Source organism: Amphiura filiformis, chromosome 9, assembly GCF_039555335.1.
Source record: "Amphiura filiformis chromosome 9, Afil_fr2py, whole genome shotgun sequence".
Classification (NCBI taxonomy): Eukaryota; Metazoa; Echinodermata; class Ophiuroidea; order Amphilepidida; family Amphiuridae; genus Amphiura; species Amphiura filiformis.
This window is the reverse complement of record NC_092636.1, coordinates 45,092,198-45,100,329: the sequence shown is the minus strand read 5'-3', so window position 1 is coordinate 45,100,329 and position 8,132 is coordinate 45,092,198. Positions and strand designations below refer to the sequence as shown.

The window sequence follows — 8,132 nt, the reverse complement described above, 5'->3', positions numbered from 1 at the left end:
ACCTAAAATATATAAAATAAATATGTTGAGGTAGATGTGCTTCAGTGCAACCTAAAATGTAGGCCTATAATATAGATATAGTGAGATATATGCTTGTTGGCAACCTAAAATGTATAATATAGTCATAGATGGTGAGATAGATATGCTTGTTGGCAACCTAAAATGTATTATATAGTCATATAAAATATGGCGAGATAAATATGCGAGTTAAATGTATAAGCTTGTATAAAATAGATATGGTGAGATAGATAGCATGATTGTATTAACATTTCTCTAGTATGCTTTGTATTTCATAATGACGTGCTTTCGTTGCATTCTATTTACTTTTACTGACACTTTTTGTTTGTTTTTGTAAGTGATTTTATTCTTTCAGATTGTGATGCTTTTGCTAACCACTGAACAGCCTCCTTACCAACTGCCTATACGTAACATCCATGGCATTAAACAAGTACCCAACAGTGATGAGCTGTACAGACGGACACAGCCCACCCAAAGCCATTGTAAAAGAGTTCGGCAATGCCTGCTGTATCAGAAGATGGTCACAGCCAACCGATAGATGGATATAGATGCACACGGGCCAGAAAAGGATGGGATGGACAGTCCTTTATTATTCTTTTATGTGTACATTACAGCATGGAAGTAGAAGACAGAAGATTGATACTTTCAGTTGAAAACATCATATATGGAATGGATGGTAATGGTAAATGATAATAACTATAACAGGTGGTGACCAAGAACAGTGGTTGTAAAATGGCAGATTAATGATGAAGGGTTCCAATCACATATGTAAATATTATAAGCAGCACAGATGGTGAGTAATTGGGTGTTTTGCGTCAAAATCGAGAAAGTGACAAAACATGCTTTTTGAATAAGGCCAAAAAAAGGGTTGTCTCAAAGCTCGCGCGTGCATTTATAAAATCGCACGATTTGAAAAACAAGAAATGCGGAATTTTTTTTTTATTTAAAATAAAACCAAATTTCATTTTTTCCAGAAAAATTCGACGAAAATCAGATTTTTTTTCTCAAAATACCATAAAAATACCAAGTCGGGAATATTAATAATAATAATTTAAAAAAATCGCATTTCGCATTTGTTTTAAAACCACTCGTGACCTTTGAGACAACCTTTTTTTTTGGCCTAAGCTTAAATTATATGCATCAATGTTCCATGGGTCTTGTCTGCCTTTGTTTAAAATTGAATAGTGTTGTGTGTGTCTTGGTGTTAACAACCTGTGTCTATCCCGGTGAAAGAGTCTGTTGCGCTTGTGAACGTACTATATATGTTTGATTGTATCTTTCATTCCATTCATTCTATTCTATTCCATTTTATTGCATTATATTATCCATTCAATTGTACTGTACAATTGCCACTGGATGCCCTCAATGGCAGTGTTATCAGCTTCAAATTCTGGAACTCTCCAGAAATCATATACCCTCTCCTAACTGGCCTATCCCCCAGTTAGAGAGATTTTCTCAATTCCTGTCCGACCAGTTGTACTGTTCAATTGACCATATTGTACACTACAATTGCTATTGTGTACCTCCTAGACAGTACTGTCGGCGACTGGTGTCCCGTTACCCTCTCCTACTGGCCTAGCCCCCAGTTAGAGAGATTCCTGTCCGACCAGTTGTACTGTACAATTGAACAATAATTGTACAATACAATTGCTATTGTGCACCTCCTAGACAGTACTGTCGGCGACCGGTGTCCCGTTTGTGTTTATTGTTTGTACTGTGTATTTGTCTTTCTGTCTTGTCTTGTTTGTGCACTTGGGGTCTTTGTCTGTTTTATGTTATGTGTAGTTTGTTTCGTTAATGTTGTGTTTGTTCACAAAGTGCATGGGCTGGGGAGGGGGGAGAGGGAGCGCATGGTTGAATTTTTTTATATGTACTAACATTTCTCTTGTGCACTTTTCTTTGTATTTCAGATGACTTGTGGAGCTGGAGATTGGGGTTACGACAGAAAAGGAGGCAATAGATGGTCAGTAGTTTGTTTTCTGTATGTTTTTGTATGTATAAACTAGATATCGTAAGATAGATATAGGCAACCTAAAAACTTAAAGTATAATATAGATATGGTGAGATAGATAGCCTGTTGGCGACCTAAAGAGTATAAAATAGGGTGAGGGGCTGGTCCTTTACCAGAGTGAGGATGTGAGCTTCCTCCAATCCACCTCCCTAGCTCAATTGTAGCCTGTTGGCGACCTAAACTGTATAAAATAGATATGCTTGTTGGCAACCTAAAATGTATAACATAGATATGGGGATATAGATAGCCTGTTGGCGACCTAAAATGTATAAAATAGGTATGGTGAGATATGCTTGTTGGCGACCTAAAATGTATTACATAGATATTTACTTGAATTGCTGAGCATGAAGCCCACTCCATGTCGACTTCCTAAGCCTTTTCAGCCTGGATAATGTGTAGATAACATCCTTGCTATTCATCATGATTGTAAGAAATACTTTAAGTGAGTAGATCTATATATTGATCGGGAGTTCATGGTCTGGTATCTAGTTAGGCTAGGGTTAGAGATAGGGTTAGGGCCAGGGGATATGGTTAGAGGTGGGGTTAGGGCTAGGGTTAGAGGTAGAGGAGGGTTAGAACTAGAATTAGGCCAGGGTTAGGGTTAGGTTTAGAGGTACCACGGCTTGAAATTTTGCATCCGTACATAGTCCCTACTCATAAGGAGCATTTAGTGCAAACATGATGAGCAGTATGGTTGGTGTCTTCATGTTATGCTTGCCTGGATTGTCTTTTGTTTGTCTTCAGAAAGCGAGTCTAGTGCTTGGCAATTGGAGCACTGTGTTCCTGTTTTCATCTCTTTATATATATATGCTTGTTGGTAACCTATAAACTATAAAATAGATATGGTGAGATAGCTAGATATATGCTTTTTATGTATAACATAGCTAATGATGAAATATGCTTGTTGGCAGCCTAAAATGTATAAAATAGATATGGTGAGATAGATAGCATGATTGTATTAACATTTCTCCTAGTATGCTTTGTATTTCAGAATGACATGCTTTCGCGTTTCGTTGCATTTTATTTACTTTACTGACACATATTTTTCTTTGTAAGTGATTTTATTCTTTCAGATCGTATTAAAAATGGTTTTGCTAAACCACTGAACAGCCTCCTTACCAACTGCCTATGTAACATCCATGGCTTTAAGCAAGTACCCAACAGTGATGAGCTGTACAGATTGACACCCAAAGCCACCGTAAAAGAGGTCGACAACACATGCTGTACCCAGAGTACATACCAAAGCTTATCTCGGAGAGGACATCTCGCTCTCAGCTTAAGATACCAGAAGATGGAGAAAAGCATATGGAGAAAACTTGTGTCTGGCTTTGTCTTTGCAGCAAGGCTAGAAAAGGATTTGGTGAACAGTTAGCTGGTGATTATCCTGCAGGTTGGTATCAATTACTGTTATATGTCATTAATGTTGTATACTCACCACAATTACTAGATTAGGCGAGGCTGTCAGCTCAAATTTACAAGGTATTACTTTGCCGGCCTAGCAGATGTTAGACATAATGATAAAGGAAAATGCTACCGGCCTTAAACTTCTTTTGGTATGAGCAAAACTAAAATTGTATCTAATGCTATCAAAATGGATTATTATTATAATGTGTTATTTGCATCATATTATACCTTACAATGTAGAATGTTTTGTGTGCTGAGGGTGTTGTGACTAACGTAAATTAAATGTGTTGTCTCTGTATTTTGCATGCTTGATGACTGGTGGGTAAGTGATATGCTGTTATTTAGAAATGTAACCTCTTTTATTTTTTGTTGTATTTTGCAGATGCCTGGATTTGATGTAGAGATGGTTTCGTTTAGGCATTGAAGATTTTTAGATGTGTCTTCCAATTTCGAGTGATCCATGTAAGTACAGTTAACAGAAAATGTGATGTTTGTATGGCAGTGATACAATATTGCATTGTCCAAATTTGACTCATACCTGTAGACAATATTTCTGCAGGGGAGTAGGAGCTAGGACTTTAAAATTTGAAGCTTTTAAACAATATCTGCTTACATCTAAAATGTACAACCGAAAAAGAGGATCCTGTTTGAAATTTACTTTTAAATTACTTTTTTGGGTAGATTTGAATAAGTTAACCAATATGTGCGACTCACAGTTGATTTTATTCTTTCAGATCGTAATGGTTTTGCCAACCACTGAACCTTTGACAGCTTACGTAACATCCATGGCATTAAACAAGTACCCAACATCAAAAGTGATGAGCTGTACAGATTGACACCCAAAGCCACCATAATGCTGTACCCAGAGCCCGACCCAGAGTACATACCAAAGCTTTATATCTCGGAGAGGATATCTCGCTCTCAGCTCAAGATGGTCCACTTAGAGCATATGGAGAAAACTTGTGTCCGGCTTTGTCTTTGCAGCATGGCCAAAAAATGATTTGGTGAACAGCTAGCTCGTGATTATCACGCAGGTTGGTATTACATGTCATTAAGTTTGCACATTCACTGCAATTACTATTATTATTAACATTATAATGTGTTATTTGCATCATATTATACCTTACAATGTAGAATGTTCTGTGTGCTGAGGGTGTTGTGACTAACGTAAATTAAATGTGTTGTCTCTGTATTTTGCATGCTTGATGACTGGTGGGTAAGTGAGATGCTGTTATTTAGAAATGTAACCTCTTTTATTTTTTGTTGTATTTTGCAGATGCCTGGATTTGATGTAGAGATGGTTTAGTTTAGGCATTGAAGATTTTTAGATGCGTCTTCCAATTTCGAGTGATCCATGTAAGTATGTTAAGTTGTTAACAGAATATTGTGATGTTTGTAAATTGTATGGCAGTGATATGTACAATATTGTATTGTCCAATTTTAAATCATGCCAGTAGCCATTATTTCTAGGGGGTAGCAGGACTACAAAACAAAACAAAATCTGCTTGCATCTAAAATGTACAACCCAAAAAAAGAGGATCCTGTTTGAAATTTACTTTTAAATTACTTTTTGGGTAGATTTGAACAAGTTCACCAATATGTGCGACTCACAGTTTGAGCTGTTTTGAGGCCTTTCACAAAATTATGGTAAATTTCTCAAAACCAATCAAATTGCTGAATAGTCGCATTAAAGTGATAAATAGCTGTAAATCATAAATTTAGGCTAATTTCAAACTAATCATGTGCTAATTACGAGTTGCAGAGAATGTGTATTTTGCAATAAAGTATATAGCTAATAGGATGACTCGGTACTATTATCATGGTTATGACCAAGATGGGCCTGTTTACTTTTAGAACACTTTAACAAAAAAACTACTTTTATCATGTGTATAGGCTCAACCCAGTGGCATATTGAAGGGTTGTGACACCTGGGGCAAGAATACAGAATGAGAATGGCACGCCATTATTTCTTAAAGCAAGAAAATTTGCACAATATAATTACCCCCGGCACGTACCCTCCCTTGACCCCTAGCTACGCCACTATATGATAGATCAAAACGTAGAGCCTGATTCATTACGTTAATCTTAAATAAAAAATAAGCTAAAATACCCACTTTTCCCTCCTGTAGGCCATGATTGGTGAAGTAAGCATGGAGGACAATGTGGTGTTCACCGATATCAATGAATGAATACAAGGTAAGCATCAGAATTTCTATTTTAATTTTATTTTTGCTCTCTTCACGAATTTTTAAATCACCCATATTAGTTCAACTATGTTGTCCGAGTCAAGTATGCAATCAGGGGCACAACTTGTAAATGTACCGACAGAAATATTTTTTACCGACGGATGTTTAGAATTGTAGACCCAAATTGTTTTAGATGGTTTGAAAAAGTGGAGAGCAAAAAATAAATACAATTTTGCCCTTTTTTTCTTTTAAGCACAGTAAAAAATAGTTAACAGATTTTTATAAATAAATGGTTAGATGCCTACATCCAATCCTGCATATGCTCATTATATATCTAATTAATTTATCTTTTGTGGGACAATGAAAAATAGAAAAGTGCAAATTCCAAGATAAAGTGAACTATCATGTAGAAGTGAGCCATGCACATATGATGCCCACCCAGAAAAAATTTGCATCTTGTCTAACTTGTCAAATCTGGACCAAAATGAGGTGGCGTACTTGAAGCTGCTTGAAATTTGTGTCAATGTTTTGTTTGCTTAATTTGAACTTACCAAAATTACGTGTCCTCTAACGCTATTAATGAATCCAAATAGAACAATCATTTCAAACATATACTTCAAAAGTGGATTATGCATTTTTAATATTATGCAACTTTTAGGTTAATCACTCATACTTGCTTTATTTCTTTCATAATTTCATGTTTCAGAAATTTGGTGTCGCGATGCTACTTGGACATCTGAATATGCGATTTGTCTCAAAACTAAGGATATACTACATCCAACATTCGGACTTACCCATTAAACCAACAACACAGTTTCCCCCAAGAGCATTGACATTATTGGATCAATTCTGATCATCAATTCGACACGCATTGAAGCAGTTAGAGGAAAAGTAGCGACGCATCTAAAGCAATATAACTTAATTAATTGTGCAGGATTTGTTTGCAGCATTGCAGACTACATGGAAGAAGAAAGATTATGATGTTTTAACTTAATATAATTTGTAAGTAATACCAAGTTCTAGTGCAAGTGTTGCTTATGCTTATAATAGGCCCCATGTCACTTCGTAAAACACGGTAAAATGAGCGAAATCGCTCAAAAAAGCTAAAATCGCCAAAGATGACTACAAAATCTGGCAGATAAGCTTAAAATCTTGAAAATGGTGGGAAAAGAGGAGAGATTCTGCAAATAATGTGTGATTTACCGCGTTTTCCTAAGTGACATGGGGGCTTATAATATAGAAATCATAAATAATAAAAAGTTAATGAAACATGTATCCCAGTGTAAATAGGTAGATAAGGTGCCAATTCTGGATTAGTGTGGATTATACTCAACTCAAGCATACAAATTTATTTAAGAAATCTTATAATGTCACCAGGGTGGGAGATATATATCTAGAGATGCCGCCAACCCCGGTGACATCACTAGGATTCCTACATAAATTACTAAGAGATATATATAGCTAACTTGGGGTGCGATTGCCCCCACAGGTGTCATTCACTCCATTCAGTAAAGCATACAATTAGTAATTTATTTAGGAATCCTTGTGATGTCACTGGGGTTGGCGGCATAGCTAACTTGGGGTGCGTTTGCCCCCACAGGTGTCATTCGCTCCATTCAGTAAAGCATAAAATTAGTAATTTATTTAGGAATCCTAGTGATGTCACCGGGGTTGGCGTCATAGCTAACTTGGGGTGCGTTTTCCCCCACAGGTGTCATTCAGTAAAGCATAAAATTAGTGATTTATGCAGGAATCCTTGTGATGTCACCGGGGTTGGCGGCATAGCTAACTTGGGGTGAGTTTGCACCCACAGGTGTCATTCAGTAAAGCATAAAATTAGTAATTTATTTAGGAATCCTTGTGATGTCACCGGGGTTGGCGGCATAGCTAACTTGGGGTGCATTTGCCCCCACAGGTGTCATTCAGTAAAGCATAAAATTAGTAATTTATTTAGGAATCCTAGTGATGTCACCGGGGTTGGTGGCATAGCTAACTTGGGGTGCGTTTGCCCCCACAGGTGTCATTCACGCCATTCAGTAACTTAAGAATCCTTGTGACGTCACAGGGGTTGGCGGTATACACCTATCCGACTTCGCCATTACTGCGGTGTCCCCGATGTAAAACTGCGGTGTCCCGAGGTCGGGGGTTCCACCCATTATTTATTGTGTGCTATACAGAATTGTAACCGGGAATTGTACACAACAGTGATATTCATACACAATCATGAGTATTGACTTACGAATTAAATCTCCCGCTCTGGTACATCTGTGTTTCCGTCGATAGAGGGCCAAATACAGTAAACGCTTCTCGGATTGGTGTATAGCTAAGTTGGGTGCGTTTGCTCCCACAGGTGTCATTCAGTAAAGCATAAAATTAGTAATTTATTTAGGAATCCTTGTGATGTCACCGGGGTTGGCGGCATAGCTAACTTGGGGTGCGTTTGCCTCACAGGTGTCATTCAGTAATTGCAAAAAAAATTAGTCACCGGGGTTGGCGGCATAGCTAACTTGGGG

At 37.3% G+C, this 8,132-nt stretch overlaps 1 long non-coding RNA gene across 1 annotated transcript; it reads left to right on the top strand.

The window, feature by feature from the left end:
- The first annotated feature begins 2,360 nt into the window (after nt 1–2,360).
- LOC140160339 (uncharacterized) lies at nt 2,361–7,391 on the top strand. The gene is made up of 6 exons (XR_011859961.1): nt 2,361–3,419; nt 3,816–3,895; nt 4,168–4,467; nt 4,710–4,789; nt 5,563–5,629; nt 6,326–7,391. It is a non-coding gene; the product is annotated as an uncharacterized lncRNA (long non-coding RNA).
- The last annotated feature ends 741 nt before the right edge of the window (nt 7,392–8,132 follow it).